A 17,175-nucleotide genomic window follows, 5' to 3' on the forward strand; every position below is an offset into this window, starting at 1 on the left:
ATGGAGCCTCTGGGCCAGTCACAATGGGATGCTTTTGCCACTCATTCCCAGTTAGGCTCACTTCTGCCTCCAGTACAGTCAACTCTTGGGATCCCCCTGTCACCCCAGAAATACAAATGGGTTCTGCCCCTCTATAGCTTGATGGTATTAAAGTACACTGTGCACCCGTGTCCACTAGAGCCTTATACTCCTGTGGGTCTGATGTGCCAGGCCATCGAATCCACACCGTCCAATAAACCCGGTTGTCCTTTTCCTCCACCTGGCCGGAGGCAGGGCCCCCCTAATACTGGTCATAGTATCCATTACTCACTTCTTGCAGAAATGACTTGGAAGTTCCTTCAAGAGGATCAGAAGCAAGATCAGGCCTTCTGCTTTGTCTGGGGAACGGCCCACTGGAAACTGGGGCGGCACTTTTCCTGGAGGGATCCCCTTTTATGGTTGTCCTTCCTTGCAACTCCTGTACCCGTGTCCGCAGGATCGAAGTAGGTTGTCCATCCCACTTCCTCATGTCCTCTCCGTGGTCACGCAGGTAGAACCACAGGGTGCCTCGTGGTGTGTACCCTCTGTACTCTCTCTCTTGAGTGGGGAAATGCCTGCTTCTAACAGCTGAGACACTGGCCCGTGCAGGTGGGGAGTAGGACATATTCTCTTCAAGTTGCTGGACCTTCCGCGACAGTTTCTCCACAGCTGAGACAAGGGGGGAAGAGAGACTTTCTTCATATCGCCGGAGCCGGCCAGCTACCTCATCCACCGTTGGTCCCTCTTCACCTTTCCATTCCATTACTGCCAGGGAGTTGGCATATGACGATGGTGCGCTCCGTACAAACTTCCACCACATGGGCCTTGTGCATCGCACCTCATCAGGGTCTGTGGGTAAGTCTGCATTGTCCAAGTCATAATAAATCATCTCCCGCACGGCTAATTCTCTCAGGTACTGGATACCTCTTTCCATGGTAGTCCACTTGCTTGGCTGACATACAACATCCTCACTGAAGGGGTACCTCTCCCTCACGTCTAACAGGAGTCGTTTCCAGAGGCTGAGGGCTTGGGTCTTTTTCCCAATCGCCTTGTCAATGCCGCCTTCCCTAGACAGGGATCCCAGCTGCCTGGCCTCCCTACCCTCTAATTCCAGGCTACTGGCCCCATTATCCCAGCACCGGAGCAGCCAGGTGACAATGTACTCGCCTGAAAGTCGGCTGAAATCTTTTCGCATATCCCACAGCTCACTCAAGGATAGGGATCGAGTAATTATCTCTGGTTCTGCCTCTTCCTCCTGCTCTCGTGATGACCCTGGTTCATCATCATCTCTTCCTAAGCGAACTGATTTCTTTGTGTACTTCTTCTTCTGTATGGGGGCAACTGATACCGGCACGGGTTGGTTCCCTGGTTCAGTGGCAGTGGCTGCTATGGGGGTTGGAGTAACTGCAGTGTCTACCACAGGGGTTGCAGTAGCTGCAGTGTCTGTCGCAAGGATTGCAGTAGCCGCAGTGGCTGCCGCAGGGGCTGGGGCTGCCGCAGGGGCTGCCGCAGGGGCTGCCGGTCTGGTTTCCATCTCTTCCCCTTGAGGGTGCTGCATAATTCTGAGCAGTGCCTGGTAGATACTGGCCAGGGCCCAGCACAGCGCGGTGAGTTGTGCCTCTCTAGAATAGCCACAGCATTTTCCCTTCAAATATTCTACCACTTTATCAGGGTCCTGTAATTGTTCAGGGGTGAAGTCCCAGACCATTGGAGGTGAGTAGTTCTCTAGGTACCTGCCCATGCTCTCCCACATGCCATGCCACCCCTGACTATCCAGCCTCGGAGCAGATCTCCGGGTGGTAGTCTTAAATAGTCGCTTAACCCTAAACAAGACCTGGAACGCATTCAGGAGACATAGCACTAGGAACACGCTGGTTTGAGTATCCCAAGGATATTCAAAATTCTCAAAAGCTGTCATACCTGACCCGAAGGAGAAAAGGGAGGCAAAAGGGCTGGGGAAATTATTAACAAATTCTGAGAGATGGTGTCCAATGTACGGACAGGACAGCAAAACCACATAAACACCCCAAAATAGCCGTCTGAACAGTGATGTTATCATATCATAGACAGATATCACACAGGACAGCAGAATGACAATCCTCATCCCTCTTCCAGACATGGTAAACAGCATCGCAGGGAGTACATAAGCCATATAGGAATTTATGTAACACAGCCATGAGAACAAACCAAGCAACATGATGACCAGTTATCTCAACCCTTCGAGCCCCAGGTTGGGCGCCAAAAAGGACTGTCGTGGTTTAGCCTCAGACAGCAACAAAGAACCACGTGCTGCTCGCTCGCGTCTTCCTAATACAGGAAGGATCGTAAGAAAAGGCAAGACTCTTGGGTTGAGACAAAGGCAGTTTAACAGGACAGCAAAGGGAACAGGCAAACAACAACAACAACACGGATAGGGGAATATACAAACGCGATTACGGAACCGCCGCTCCCCGCCGCTCGCCGGCCGGACCGGACCCGGGACGCCCCAGCCCGCTTTTAAGCAGCAACTTCCTGCCCCCTCCCCCGGCAGCTCAGGGTGGGCGTGGCTCACATGGCATGGAATACCAGGGAAAATTAACCCTATCCCCGCCGGAACCAGGACACAGGGTATAACACAGAGCAATCTACTAAGGCATGCAATAACATATACACATATAGGAAAAAAACAAAACCATATCTCGATGGTACTGCTTTGAATCAGGTGTCCTGTTTCTCTTTTTCTGATGCTTTCTCGTAATGCGTATGGCATACTTTTGTGCTAATGTGGCACATTTCCCATCTAATTGTTGCTGTTTGGTTTCTTTTTGGTTTTTTTTTTTTTTTTTGGGGGGGGGGTGTTTCCCCTCTTTTTTTTTCCTCTTTTTTTTTTTTTCTTTTTTTTTTCTTTTTTTTTTTCATCACTTACGACTGACATAAAAGTCTGCCTTTGCAACAAGAGCTCAGTTTCTCATTTTTCCTTAAGTTTCTCATTTTCCTACAGAGCATCCTATAGACTTTATCTCAACTCCTTTTCCCAGTCAACCATGATCTTATAGACAAACAACAAACAACCAGCGATACGCCCTGCACGGACGAGCCATTCCCGAGACCTTAAACGTGTCGGCTCGTGAAAACTCCCCCAATATTTCAGGACTTCCATCGGTTCTACAGCCCATCCTGGTGTATCTGCCTGGGGCGTGCTCGCCTTACGTCTAAACATTGTGTATATACAAACTTCTTCACTTGACAGAGTGTCAACCCTAGATGCATACGAGAACAGTACCACACCAGGCAGAACACCTGCTCAAGTGGAGTCACGTAACGACACTGCACACAACAAAAAGCAAACAGTAGCACACATGCTGATCAGCAGGTATAAGCTGGCGCCCACACACACTTACACAGCAGACATACAAAAACAGCACTTTTATCTCAGGGAGACGACTGGGGAGGGGAGGGGGCAAGGCAGGCAATGTCAGGAGCAAACAGCTCCGGCTCTGTCCTTCTCTGCTGACATTCTGCCTCCTCCATCGGCCTCAGGTGGAGCAGAGGGGCTCAGCAGGGGATTGTCCCAGACCTTCGGACCTGGCCTGTTCGATCCCCCTCCCGTGGGTTGTAATGCTGCAAAAGCCCTGGCTGCCGTGGCTCGCTCCGCGTTCATATCTTGTAAGGTCGATAACACCAACCACCATGTCGTCGCTAACGGTGATGCCTCTTTGTCTCCTTTACTTATCACTTCCCACAGTTTTTTTCCAACAGCCTCCCATATTTCTGGTTTAAAAGCTGTCTGGGGCTCTGGTGCGAATCCGTTCTCTCTGCACCAGGTTAACAACCTTCGGAGCATACACTCATCGTATTTCACCCCTCTCTTAGAAAGGATATGCAGGAGAAGTCTTAATATTGTCCCTTCTTCTTTTGTTACTTGTTGCCCCATCTCCTGCCCCGGCTTAATCAGTTTGAGCAACAGTTTCGCTGGTGTTTCAATCCCTCTCTTAGAGAGGATCCCAGCGAGTAGCGTGGCCGCAGCTTCTGTTTCCATAGCTGCGCCTGGGAGGTGAGGAGCGACCTCACGCCGTTGTCTGCTCCCGCTGATGCGCCCAAGCAGCACGTCTCCCAGCCGAAGTTTCCCACTCCCCTCCTCTAGCTGCTTACCGCAGTCTCGGAGAACTCAGTCGCGCTGAACCATCCTCTGCTACCAGATGTCGGAGGATGTCGGAGTGGGAGACGGACCCGGAGTAACGATGGAGTCTCAATATGAGTATGATTGTTCTCCCTTTATTTAAGTTTCACAGAGAATATATAGACAGACAATAAGAACAAGCGATAGCAACAGATATATGATTGGTTACAACTTATGTTTAGGTGACTAAGGCAATTATTCCATTGGTACACGTCCTGTGTCCACCCCTGGCTATGAAGCACAACTTTCTTTCTCTATTCACAGATGTGGTTCCTCTTATCTTGTTTACCGACTTGTTACTTCTGCTCCTTGAGGAATTTCAAGGATAGTTCATGGTCACATTCCTGCTTGTAGTTAAACAGGCTTCTCCTCAAGGCTCATGTGAAAGGCTGGATTGTTCATCGCAATCAGATCATGTCCCTTCGAACTCAGCCATTCCTCCACAGACATGCTGGGAAAGAAGGGTGGGGGACTTGCCCTTTACATGAGAGAGCAGCAGATCACAGCCCTGGACTTCAGGGGAGCCGACCCTGGCCTCTTCAAAGACCTGCATGGAAGAATCTGATGAGAGACTGTCCTCCAGGGAAGAAGGGTCAAGGAGAGCTAGTTGACAATCAAGGATCACCTCCTCCAGGCTCAACAACCAGACCATCCATCAAACACGAAAAGGAAGCATACAGGAGGTAGAAGCACAGGAAGGTGTCTTGGGAAGAATACAGAGATGCTGTCCGAGGGCAGGGATCAGGTTAGGAAAGCCAAAGCCCAACTGGAGTTGAATGTGGTGAGGGATGTGAAGGGCGACAAGAAAGGCTTCTCTAGGTACATCCCCAGCAGAATGAATAATACAGAAGATGTGGGCCTGCTGCTGAACGGGAGCAGGGGCCTGGTCACAAAGGACATGCAGAAGGCCAAAGTACTGAATGCCTTCTTCACCTCAGTCTTCACTGGTAAGACTGGCCTTCAGCAATTCCAGGTCCCTGAGAGCAATGGGAGAGTCCACGGTAAGGCAGGCTTATCCTTGGTGTTTAAACAAATGGGACACAGGTAAGTCCGTGGACCTGGTGGGATGCAGCCACGAGGGCCATGGGAGCTGACTGGTGTCACTGCGAGGTGACTCTTGATAATGTCTGGAAGGTCATGATGGTCAGGGCAGGTTCCTGAGGTCTGGAGAATGCAAATATTGCCCCTGTCTTCAAGAGAGACAAGAAAGAGGATCCAGGGAACCACTGATGTACTTTAAGAAGGTAGAATGTACTTTTAAAAAGGTAAAATATATTTTAGAAGGTAGAATCTCTCATTAAGTAAGTAAGAATAAAGAGCTGTAAAAAGGCCCTGTGAAACCAGACGCTTGGTATCAACAATAAATGCCTTCCTAATGTATATACCTTTGAAGAAGAACAGAAGGCTGATAATAAGGAACATCCCATCACAGGGGATGCCGAAACCGTCTGAAAAGCAGACAGCTGCTGGATAAGGCATAAAGTCAACAAAAATTTGCAGTAACTGGGGGGAGAGGTAAATGTGGCAGTGGGAGATCGCGACCACCAACTCAAGTGGAGACTGGATTGGACCCCAAGGTGCTGGAGCATGCACATAGCAATGAAAGGACCTTGTTACTCCAAATGAAAGCGAGAGACTGTACTAACCAATAGAAATGGTTATGATAAGGTACTAACCAATTATTATAATTAAGGGCATGTATTTCTGTGTTTTGGACCATATAAATATTCGGAGGAGTTTGTAGGCCAGTGTGCTAGCTTTGTGGATCACCACCCAGCACTCATCTCTGCAGACATTAAATAAATAGCTCATACCTCTACTCTGTGCATATATTGGCGTCGCACACCAGGTAAATGACCCCACTTTGGGACAATACTCTAGGCTGGTCAGTCACCTCCATCCCAGGAAAGGTGATGGAGCAAATAATCCCGGGAACCAATTCTGATCACAGGAAGGACGGGAAGGTGACTGGAAGGACTGCATGGATTTGCAAAGGGCAAACCACGTCTGACCAACCTGACAGCTGTCTTTGCTAAAATGAGTGGCTTGGTGGATGAGGAGAGAGTACTGGATGTCATTTATCTGAACTTCAGAAGGGATTTTGACACTGTCTTCTGCAACACCCACTTAGACACACTAGTGGCTAGGAAAGGCTAGGAAAGCAGACGTGAGATGGATTTAAAACATTTTAAACCGGCGGAACGGCTTGACTCAAGGTTTGTGGCACTGGGTCCACCTGGAGGCCAGTCACCAGTGGGATACCCCAGCGATCAACACTGGGGCTAATACTGTTCAACATCTTCATTAGACACCAGGACCGAGTGCACCCTCAGCAAGTTTGGAGGTGACACAAAAGTAGAGGAGTGGCTGACAGCCCAGGCCTTGGCTCGCAGGTACAACTGCACCGATGGGGTCTGTGCTGCCCACAGCAGAGCCTATGGGGAACAGAGACGGGCAGGTGGGCACCTCGTTCAGAGAACCTTTTCTTCTGGGTTGGGTTTTAAAGCTTCCTTGGACAAAGGTATCCCAAGAGAGTGTCCCCACCAGCAGTGACTGTGACAGAGAAGCATGGCTGAGAGCGCACAGCCCAGCAAGAGGAACTGCCTGGAAACACTGAGGCATGTGTTTGGAGATCGATAACTGTAGCCATGCCCAGGTAGCCAGGAGTCACACAGATCAGCCGACAGAGGACTGTGGTAGTAGTGGAAGGAAATGGCAGGGGCACTTTCTCTTTGAGCATTTCCATGAGTCTTTTCACTCCTGTCAGTGGCATGTTTTTGAGATACACCTGTGGATTGGCCCAGTTGTTGTGCTTCGTTTCACCCTGTGGAGCAGCCTCAGAGGGTGGGAACTGGGTGCCTCTGTGATGAGCTGGCCCCAGAAGTTCTACTCTGGGAGCACAACTAATGCGCTCCGGCTGTCTGTAGGCTTCCAGTCCATAGCACAAGCCCAAAGGTAAGCCGAAAGGAAAGCAACCCAAAACATCCCAAGAGTGAACATCAGGCCAACATCAGAACATCAAAACATCAGCAGTTTTGTTCACAAAATCACAGAATGATAGGGCGTGGAAGGGACCTCTGGAGATCATCTAGTCCAAACCCCCTGCCAGAGCAGGGTCACCCAGAGCAGGCTGCACAGGAATGCGTCCAGGCGGGTTTGGAATGTCTTCAGAGACGGACACTCCACCACCTCTCTGGGCAGCCTGTGCCAGGGCTCTGCCACCCTCACAGGAAAGAAGTTCCTCCTCATGTTGAGATGGAACTTCCTATGCTCAAGTTTGTGCCTGTTACCTCTTGTCCTGTCCCTGGGCACCACTGAAAAGAGCCTGGCCCCATCCTCCTAACACCCATCCTTTAAGTATTTGTAAGTGTTGATAAGATCCCCTCTCAGCCATCTTTTTTCCAGACTGAAAAGACAGAAGTTCCTCAGCCTTTCTTCATAACGGAGATGTTCCAGTCCCTTCATCATCTTGGTAGCCCTTTGCTGTCCCCTCTCCAGCAGTTCCCTGTCCTTCTTGAACCGGGGAGCCCAGAACTGGACACAGCACTCCAGGTGCGGCCTCACCAGGGCAGAGTAGAGAGGGAGGATGACCTCCCTCCACCTGCTGGCCACACTCTTCTTGATGCACCCCAGGATGCCATTGGTCTTTTTGGCCACAAGGTCCCATTGCTGGCTCATGGTCATCCTGTTGTCCACTGGGAGTCCCAGGTCTCTTTCCACAGAGCTGCTCTCCAGCAGGTCAGCCCCTAACATGATGCATGGGGTTATTCTGTAGGAATGTGTCTGAGAGAAAATGGCCATGTGAGCCAGCCTCCCCACTATGAGAGATTAGATTAAGAGCAAAACAGGTGGTAGAAGATGGAATTAGTATATGGGAAAAATGAGAACTGAGAAGGTAGAAAACATGTTGTGCTAATGACTAAGCAATTTACTATATGAATTCTTGTAACCAATCTGATCTGTGAATGAACTTCATGGACAGCGCGTGGACGGTGTAACTAGCTAATCAGAAATAAGCAAGTAGCATGTACAGCTACAACACAGGGTATAAAAGATGATGATCTGTGCTTAATAAACGGCTTCTGTTGATTCACATTGGATTGTCTGGAGTCCAGTTATTTCTCCTCATTATTCCTCCCCAAACTCCCCATGTATCCAATGTCCCAGCTCTTCTCTTCTTGCAAATTTGGATGCAACCTTTCATCAGACCCATCTTCTCAATAATTCCTGCTGGTTCTTATCCCCAACCATCCTTCCCACTACTTTGGGCCCATCATGATACAAGGCCTGTACTTGAGCCCTGAAATTTGTGATGGCAGCCCCAGGGCCAAGAAGGCTGTGGGGAAAAAGGACTGATGGGAGAGGGAGTGTTAACAGCATGTGAAAATCCCTGGGGAGCCCTGAGTCCCTCACTACAGCCTCTCCAGCCGGCAGGAGGGATGCTTCAGCCCCTCGCACAGCAACTGTCCCCCAGTGTCTCCCACAGACTCGGGCTGGCGCTGAGCACGGCAGCCAAGCTGGTGATCTGGCACCACTGCAGTCTGCAGGGGAGGGACACAGGAGCTGTGGGACTGTCACAGCCACCAGGAGACAAGCCATACCCACCCACCCACCAGCCTTCCCAGTTCAGTCCCACTAGTCCGCGACCCTGAGCTTCCCCAGTCACTGGGCTCTCCCCAAGGCTACAGACAAAACAAATTTAGAATTTCTGGGCACTTTGTTTTGTTCACAAAGTCCTCTCAGTGGGCACCCACTAAGATCCCATCAGGGAAGCAGTAATTGTGCCGCTCATTCCCATGGCTTGGCAGAGCACTCTAGAGCCACAGGAGATGCCCAAAATGGCGCAAACACCCAGGCAGAGGTGGCAGAGATGGCACAGGGCCTGCACAAGAGCCCCAACGCTCAACACAGCAGCCAATGTAGAGATGGGAGTAAAGGCAAGGACGGGGAGGGAGCCTTGTGGCCCAGCCCAGGATGACTTGCCCATGGCAGAAGAGGGACTTCTCACAAGGATGTGTCCTCTGCCCTCCTCTGGTGCCTGCTCACGTGGGACTGAACACCCCGGGCTCAGCAGACACCAGGTCTGGGGAAACAGGCACCTGGAAGGGCACCACTTTCACACGCTCCTCTCGTTCCCCGTGCAGGCAGGTGGGGAGCATGGGATGAGCAGGGAGCCAGCGCTGCAGGCTCACCTCCATGGCAGCCTCTCCCCATCCTTGCGTCCCAGCTCCAGTGCCATCCCAGACCCCATCAAGGGAAATGCCCGGGAAATGCCCCAGGCGGCCCTGGGTCCCTCACCCCATGATCTCCAGCCGGCAGGTGGGTTGCTTCAGCCCCTCTCACGGCAGCCGCACCCCAGCATCTCCAAAATAATTATCACCCAGGTGCAGCTCCCGCAGACGTGGGCTGGTGCTGAGCATGGCAGCCAGGTCCCCGCAGCCGGCGCTGGTCAGCTGGCAATGTCGCAGGCTGCAAGGGAGATGCAGGAAAAGGAGCCACAAGACCATCACAGCCACCCGGAGAGATGTAACCACCCACGTGCCTCTCAAAGGGCCTATGCCCACACACCACGGCCAGAAACCCTGCCCACACTCATGGGATCCAGTGCTTGGCCAAGGGCTCGGCGCTGGAGCCACCGCCTGCTCCAAGCCCAGCCCTTGGCCTCCTCTGAACCCATTTCTTTCCAGAAGGGAACAAAGAGCTCTTCTCAGTGCTGCCTAATGGAAGGATAAGAGGCAACAGCCACGAGTCGCAACACAGGAAACTCATTAGACTTCAGATCTCTCTGTCCCCCGTCCCTCCACCATAAGTGTGGTCAAACAATGGAACAAGACCCCGGAGGGACTGTGGGATCCTCATCCTTGGAAACATTCCTAACCCAGTGGACAGGACCCTGAACAACTCATTATGGCAGCCCAGCTTTGAATGTGAAGAAGTCCTACATGACCTCTGGAGGACCCTCCTACCTAAAGTACTTTATGATTCTGGATCTGGGCAAGACCCTGCTGGTTAACTGCCCTTCTGCAAATGGCTGGAGCTGTGGAGAGTCTGGAAAACAGGCCTATTCCTACAATCCTTCAGACCCTGCCTGCCTTCAGGACATACACGTAAGGATGCACTCCTTCAACAGAAAACGTGACAACACTAACTCCCCCTTTGCCAACCCAACCCTTACTGCTGGGCTTGCTCATTCATGGCAGGGTTGCAAAATCCCGCCATGCAAAGGCTGATGTAAAGACCTCCACTGGCCTCTCCAGGACATCCTTCTTCTGCCCAGCTGTTCTTTTCCTGCATGGAAGAGAGGGCAAGCAAGACCATTTTAGTTGTCCAGCCCACCTGCCTGTGTTTTGGGATCCATTTCCTCCCACATTAGCTCCATGCGACCACCCTAGCTTCAGCCATGTCCCATGTCCCAGTACAACAGTGGGGACCTCAAGCTCAGCAGCACTTTCACCCACCCCATCATCGCGGAAGAGCTGCCGTCCCTCTTAGGTGTTATATCCTCTCTCAGCGCACCTCTCTGATGAGCACCATTTGGGAGACACCGCTTCCATCTCCACATCCCAGCTGGCAGAAGCAGCTGCCCAGCCCCAGCCCCACAGAGTGCTGCCCAGGGAAATACCCTGAGGAGCTCCGGGTCTCCCACCACAGTGTCTCCAGGCAGCAGGAGGGATGCTTCAGCCCCTCGCACAGCAGCCGCAGCCCAGTGTCTCCCATCTGCCTGTCTTGCACGTCCAGCTTCTTCAGGCTCCAGCTGGTGCTCAGTGCTGCAGCCAGGTCCCTGCACGCGAGGCTGGTGAGCTGGCACTGCCACAGGCTGCATGGAGACGCACCAAAGAGGGGACGGGGGTTATCAGAGCTGCTGGAACAGACACACCTCTCACAGGGAAAAACCACAGGGGTCGAGTCCAGCCTGGTATTGACAGCTGGTGCCATGAGCAATAGCCCCAGTATAAGGGCAAGAAGCTACCTCAGGAAGGCTGGCTATGGGATACAGCCCGTGAGGGGCTGTATCTGACCAGGTCTGTGGACACTCAGAGCCCCAGCTGGCCCAGAATCCAGGTGGGCATGCTGTTTGGGGGTACCCATTCACCAGCCCCACACATGATCACTGCAACGTGGAGCAGGAAAACAGACCTGTTTTCTCGCACTGCGCTTGCATCTGACTTGCTTGTGCTGTTGAGGCATTCTTCACCACACTTCCTCGGTGTTGGGGAGGGAACTCTGGGATCTCTCTTCCTGACACTGATGGGGAAACAGGTGCAGGGTAGTGCCCAATACTACCACACCTCCTCAAACTCCTCGCCAGTCCCACTGCTGACCTTGGAAGTGCACCTACAGTGCCGTGAAAGAAGACTGTGCTTTGATAGTGCCCAATGCCACAAGAAAGCCTCACCACAATGAGGAGGTTGCACCCCACAGAGGAGAGGGGATAGAGGCAAAAAACATGCTTTTACAGGGGTTATGGTTTTTCCAGTACCAAACTCCTGAAAAGCCTTCTGCAACATGAGACATCTCTTGCCCCGTCTCAGGAGTCCGGGCTCGTTTTCTGCTGTGCTGAGCATCTCTTCCAGCTCACTCAGGACTCGTGGGCACTTGCCTTGCCATACTGCTGAGAGGTGAACAGATCTCTCCTAGCTGGGTACCAGAGCCCTTTTCCCAATCAAGCATAGCACTCTTGTGAGCAGATCTCCACCACAGACTGCCAGCCTGCACGACGCCAACAGAGTCAAGTGCATCAAGGGAGAAGCCTGCAGCTTAACCCCTTCCAGACTCAAACAGGGTGGTCCAAGCTTTTTGCTCTGCTTCTCTGCTAGGTCCCTCTCTGAATCCAAGTCAAACCTTCCAGCCTTTCAGACCAAGGGCTACAGGGAAAGGGGTAGTGAAAAAAAAAAACAGGTTTGCATTTTCAGGAAGTGCAAATGAAAAGGCTTTTAAAAATATCTTTGCAGTGCCTCCCTCTACTAGGGCAATGTGGTGGAGATAAGCACCTGTATTTCCTGCAGAGGAAAAATCACTCTGGCTTGGTCCTTTCCTGGACCTAGAAGAGGCTTTGTAGAGACAGTGGATGGCTACACAGCTCCGCAGGTCCTTTATGGAGCTGCTCACATAAGCAGGTCTCAACTCCATCAGCATGGTCTCCACAACAGCCTTAGTCAATCCGGAATAAAATGAGGAAGGGGTCGGGGGAAGAGTTTTGTTAATAGGAACGTGAGAAGAGTCCCTTCGCTATAATAGCATTAGTTTGACGGGAAAGCAAACTACCATTTTTCTAGCATTTTTAGTTATTAAAAAGGGAGAGAAGACCAACTTAGTGGCTCAAGGAACTTTGTCACTGTGGTGGTCAAACAATACAATACTTACAAACAAGGTCTCTCTGGGGGTCCTGGAATAACCTCATTTTCATGGTCGTCCCATGTAAGGAAGTACCATTCAAGATGAAGGGAGTCCAGTCCCTTCCAGTGTTTGACACAGAAGGAGAAAACCCTTTGATCAGGGTCAGGCTGATGTCTCTCAGAGCAATCCCCGTGAAAGGCTCCAATGCACGGCTCACAAATGTTTCGTCTTGACTCTCGAACAAACAGTGAAATATAATCAAGTCATAAATCACTCTATCAGAACCTGAAGCTACTCCTTGGCTTATCTGAATCCACCTCAGCAAATCTTCCTCAATTTGAGGTGAAGTTTCACATCCAGTTATTTCCTTCAGCTTCTTCTTTAGTTCCTTGTTGAACAGGCCAAACAGGAATCACACCACTATCAAACGTGTTTTACATTCACTCTCATTTTCAAGCACTACCTTTATTGTCTTCTCAGGAGTCCTTGAGTGTCCCCTTGCATCCCCATCATCCCCCAGTGCATAGAACAACACTGCAAAAAACTCTTGAAAACTCAGATGAATGAAGCTGTAGACAGTCACGCACTCCCAATCTTTTCTCAGAACACTCTCATTCATAAAAAGGGAGGAGAGAACTGGGTGATTTAAGACATGTTCCTCAATCTCCTTTTCCTCAAAGAGCATCTCCTGCTTCCAGATTCAATCAGCAGCCAGGCAGCAAAGTCTGCCCAGGAACTTCTTCAGATCCTGCTTCAGATCTTCTTTCCCACACTTGAGTAATCTGGAAAGGTAGGACACCTACAGCTCTGTGATTGTTGTAGGAGCCTGTGAAAGATCTTTCCCTTCATCAAGTTCTTGTTCAAGAACAGCACAGATGGTCCAACACGCGACGGGTACAAGGCACATGGTAAAAAGAATGTCATTTCTTTTGACAAAGCTAATGGCTTTCCTTGCTTTGTCTTCACCCATGAAGAACTTGTGGAAATATTCCTCCCTCTCAGCTTCCTAAAACCCCAGTATCTCTGCAAAACACTCTGTCTTTAAACACTGCTCCAGGCTTTGAAGAGCTGTTGGTCTTGTGGTGATGAGTAAGGAGGACTCTGAAAGGAGAGTCTTCTCCAATACGCTGCTCAGAATAATTTCCATGGGCTTCTTTTCCTCAGCACTTGAGCATAAATTACATTTTGGTTGTTCCAAGGAAAACCTCATTTCATCAAAGCCATCAACGATGAACAGAAGCTTCTGGGGATTAGCCAGGATGTCTCTAAGTGGTGCCTGTCAATCAGGACAGCAATCTGACATCAAGTCACCCAGACTCAGCATGTCCTCCTGCTAGGAAAGGTTGATCTCTACAGCTTATGTAGAAAGCATAGTCAAACTGCGCATAAAGGGCTCTGTTTGCCCAGTCTAACATGATCTTTCTTGATGTCACCGTCTTTCCAATCCCTGCAGCTCCCACTAGCACAAAGATCTGTGGTATTTGCCCTCTTTTATCAGGCTGAAAAAGAGTTTCCACAGTGATGGTAGGGTCAGCACCTTCCCTACTGGCCTCCTCATGTCTCATGTCAAGAACACAGGACCTTGTGTTCTTGTTCAGTTCTGTTCTGAGTCTTTGCAACCTTCATCAGCTTGGCATATCTGCTGCTTAGAGACATGTTCCCAGCCTGGCGAGTGTTCACCTCTCTAGAAGTGCAGAACTCTCTTGCTGCATGGTCTCTGTACTTCTGCCTGTAATCTACACCAATGAGAAACATGAGCACCACCTTCTAATAAAGGCAAACTTCGCATTAGCCTCTCAAAATTATTCCCACAACACATTCCCAGTATGCAGCACTTGTTCTACACGACGGTTTTAGATTTCCAAAGACCTTTACAATGGCTTGCACTGAGTAACCACCTGAGCAATTCTATCTACCTCTTATTTAGGGAAGGTGGGGGGAACCAGCTCCTCCTCACACGGCTCCATTAAGTTTAACCAAGTAGGGCAGAAGGAACCCAATGGAGGAAGAACACATTCGTGGGAAAGACTGGTGAGTATTTACTTGGAAAACAGTTGCTAAGCATGCTCCTCTTTCCGTAAAGCACCCTGGCTTCTCTACCAAAGCAGGAGAGGACTTACACCTTCGTTTCTCAAATGGAAGACACATGGTTAATGGTGTGTCCCCTGGCCCAAATCAGACTCGGAGAGCAGAGCTCCAGCCAACCTCCACTGCAATAAGCGGGTGATACTGTCGGTTGCTTAGAGAACACCCACTGAATCACCTCTCTTCTTCAGACTCTGACAGAAAAGGAGGATCTGATGTGTCCCTTGTATTCCCTACGTGCACAGATGACTCTGCACCGTTATCTCCTGGCTGAGATAGCCGCGTGTAGCATAGTAGCTTCTGCTGAAATGTCACATACTGTCAGCTGATGTTCCGGGACTGGGAGCTGAAACTGCAAAATGAACATGAGTATTACCATAGCGGTGTGGCAGAGTCCCAGAGACAACACTCAGTGGCAGCGGATCCCTCATGAGCCTGCCCAAAATCCTAGCAGATAAGGCAGAGTTCTGCTACTGGTAGTGCCACACGAGCACTGTGAACGTTCCCTGTCCTCTGCAAATCAACCTGCCTTGACATTGGGAAGGAGCCCCCTCTCCTCCCGGGGAGCCCCAGGTCCCACAGGGGGACATTCTTCCGTCCCAGAGCAGAACAAATTACCTGAGCTGCGGGCCACAACCCACCCCACCTCATCAAGAGGGCACATAGAGCCTCAGAGCAATCGTGGCAGCAGTCCCCAAAATGGGCAAGGGTGGCATTGGCAGGAGGGGGGCCCTGCAGCTTTCCCCCCAGCAAGGAGAGCACTGGCCTCCTCTCCTTCTCCCCTTGCCCTAGGACTTGAAATCTGCTCTCAGCCTTTTGAGGAGGAGCGAGCTTCATGCTTTTTCCAGGGAGCAGGCAGAGAAAAAGAAAGAAAAGCTGTCAGTAACCTCCTGCTTCCTCACCTTCTTCTTCCTTCTGCCTCAGGTGAGCTACCATGTCTCCCTTCCAGCACATGGACGGCCACCTTCATCCACTGCAACCTCTGATCCGCAGCACTTGTGCACGCCCTCAACTGCGTCATCAGTGTGGAGCGGGTCTCAAAACACCAGAGGGTGAAGGATTAAGGCAAATACCCCAAACCCACAGACCTAGCAGGGCAATTGTCACTTGCCTGGCACATAAATATTTCTTGAGAGACGTATGCAGCCATCTGGCCAACCCTGGATAAGCTCAGACCAACAAAAAAGAAAATAAAGAAAAAGAAGGAAGAAAAAACTCTTCTGTCAAGGAAGGAGTAAAAAAGTGCAAAAAGGGAAGTGGTTTGGGGAAATCAGTTCCAATGGTCTGTATCCCCCCAACCACATGTGCTGGGGGTGTGTGTGTGTATTCACTAGCAAACTTCAGGAGCAGGGGGGCCTCGGGTCCAGGCTGGGGTCTCAGGTGGGCAGGAGTCGGTGCTGGTAGCTGGGGGGACCCGTGGGTGTTGGGTGCCCGTGGGACGGGGGTGCGAATGCTGCCTGTGTGGAGCAGCAGCACCGAGCTGGACCCATGGGGTAGGTCAGGGACCCATGGGGTGGGTTAGAGGGCTGGGGTCCGGGCAGGGGTCCCGGGTGGCAGAGGCGCCATGCTGGTGCTCAGGGTCCCAAGCGTGCCCGTGTGCCTGCAGGAGCGACCGTCTGCTGGTGCTGGCCCCGGAGGAGGAGGGGACATGGCTGCAGGTGCTGGTGTGTGATGGGGGTCCTGTGTGCGGGTGCTGCTGGCGGCAGTGTCTTGGCTGTGTCAGGCTGTGTGACCAGCCATGTCTGTGTCCTCTCTGTGTCCTGTGTCCGTGTGTGTCTCTGGGAGACGTGCTCAGCTTCGCTGCTGGTTGAAGCAGCAAAGGGGAAAGCAGCAGCCCTGTCCCTCGTCCTGGGCAGAGACCCTGGGTCCCTTGGCACTGGGACGACCTGGCTACAGTGGCCAGGCAGGAGGCAGCCACTCCTGACATCCCTTAACAGTTTCACAGTTGGCAGGATCTGGTCCAGCCGTGAGCATTCCCGAGATTACTTCGTTACTTGTCTATAATGATTATGTGATGGGGGACTGATCCCTTGCTAATGTGCCCACAATGATATACTTGTAACCAAACTGTTAGAAGGTTTCTCCCTTTGTAGAGCACTCTCAGCATCTTCCACAGAGGGACGACATCGGCACTGCGAGGAGCTGCAGGGGCTTCATCCAGGCAGCTCCGTAGCACTCTCCTGCCCGACGGCCTGGAAGCTGCAGAGACTTGATTTTACACTGTTTGAGGGCTTGGGGACTTTTGCTCTTTTCTAGGCAACAGACAAGTCAAGCTGCTGAACTACAGCTTTTTAATGATGAAGGAAGAACAGTAATGTTTATTGAGAGCTTGCTCGCCATCATGTTATTGATAAATAGGTAGATAAACAGGGTACAAACAGGCAAATTTAACCTGCAGCCAGGCAATATGTAAAAGTATTGCTCAATATTTGCAGCGCGATTACTGGGATCTGGGGAGAAATCAAACACATAAGTTAAATGCTGTGAGTTTGTTTTATAGCCTCGGTGCTGTGACGGTCATGTCACAGTGAGCAGGAGGGCAGTTGTGCCTGTGTCCCCATGGTGTCACAGTGAGC

General features: G+C 51.1%; 1 pseudogene; it reads right to left on the reverse strand.

The window, feature by feature from the left end:
* Window positions 1–9,448: 9,448 nt before the first annotated feature.
* LOC141736703 (NACHT, LRR and PYD domains-containing protein 3-like) lies at window positions 9,449–15,535 on the reverse strand (annotated as a pseudogene).
* Between the last annotated feature and the right edge of the window lie 1,640 nt (window positions 15,536–17,175).

Source organism: Larus michahellis (genome assembly GCF_964199755.1).
Source record: "Larus michahellis chromosome W unlocalized genomic scaffold, bLarMic1.1 SUPER_W_unloc_1, whole genome shotgun sequence".
NCBI lineage: Eukaryota > Metazoa > Chordata > Aves > Charadriiformes > Laridae > Larus > Larus michahellis.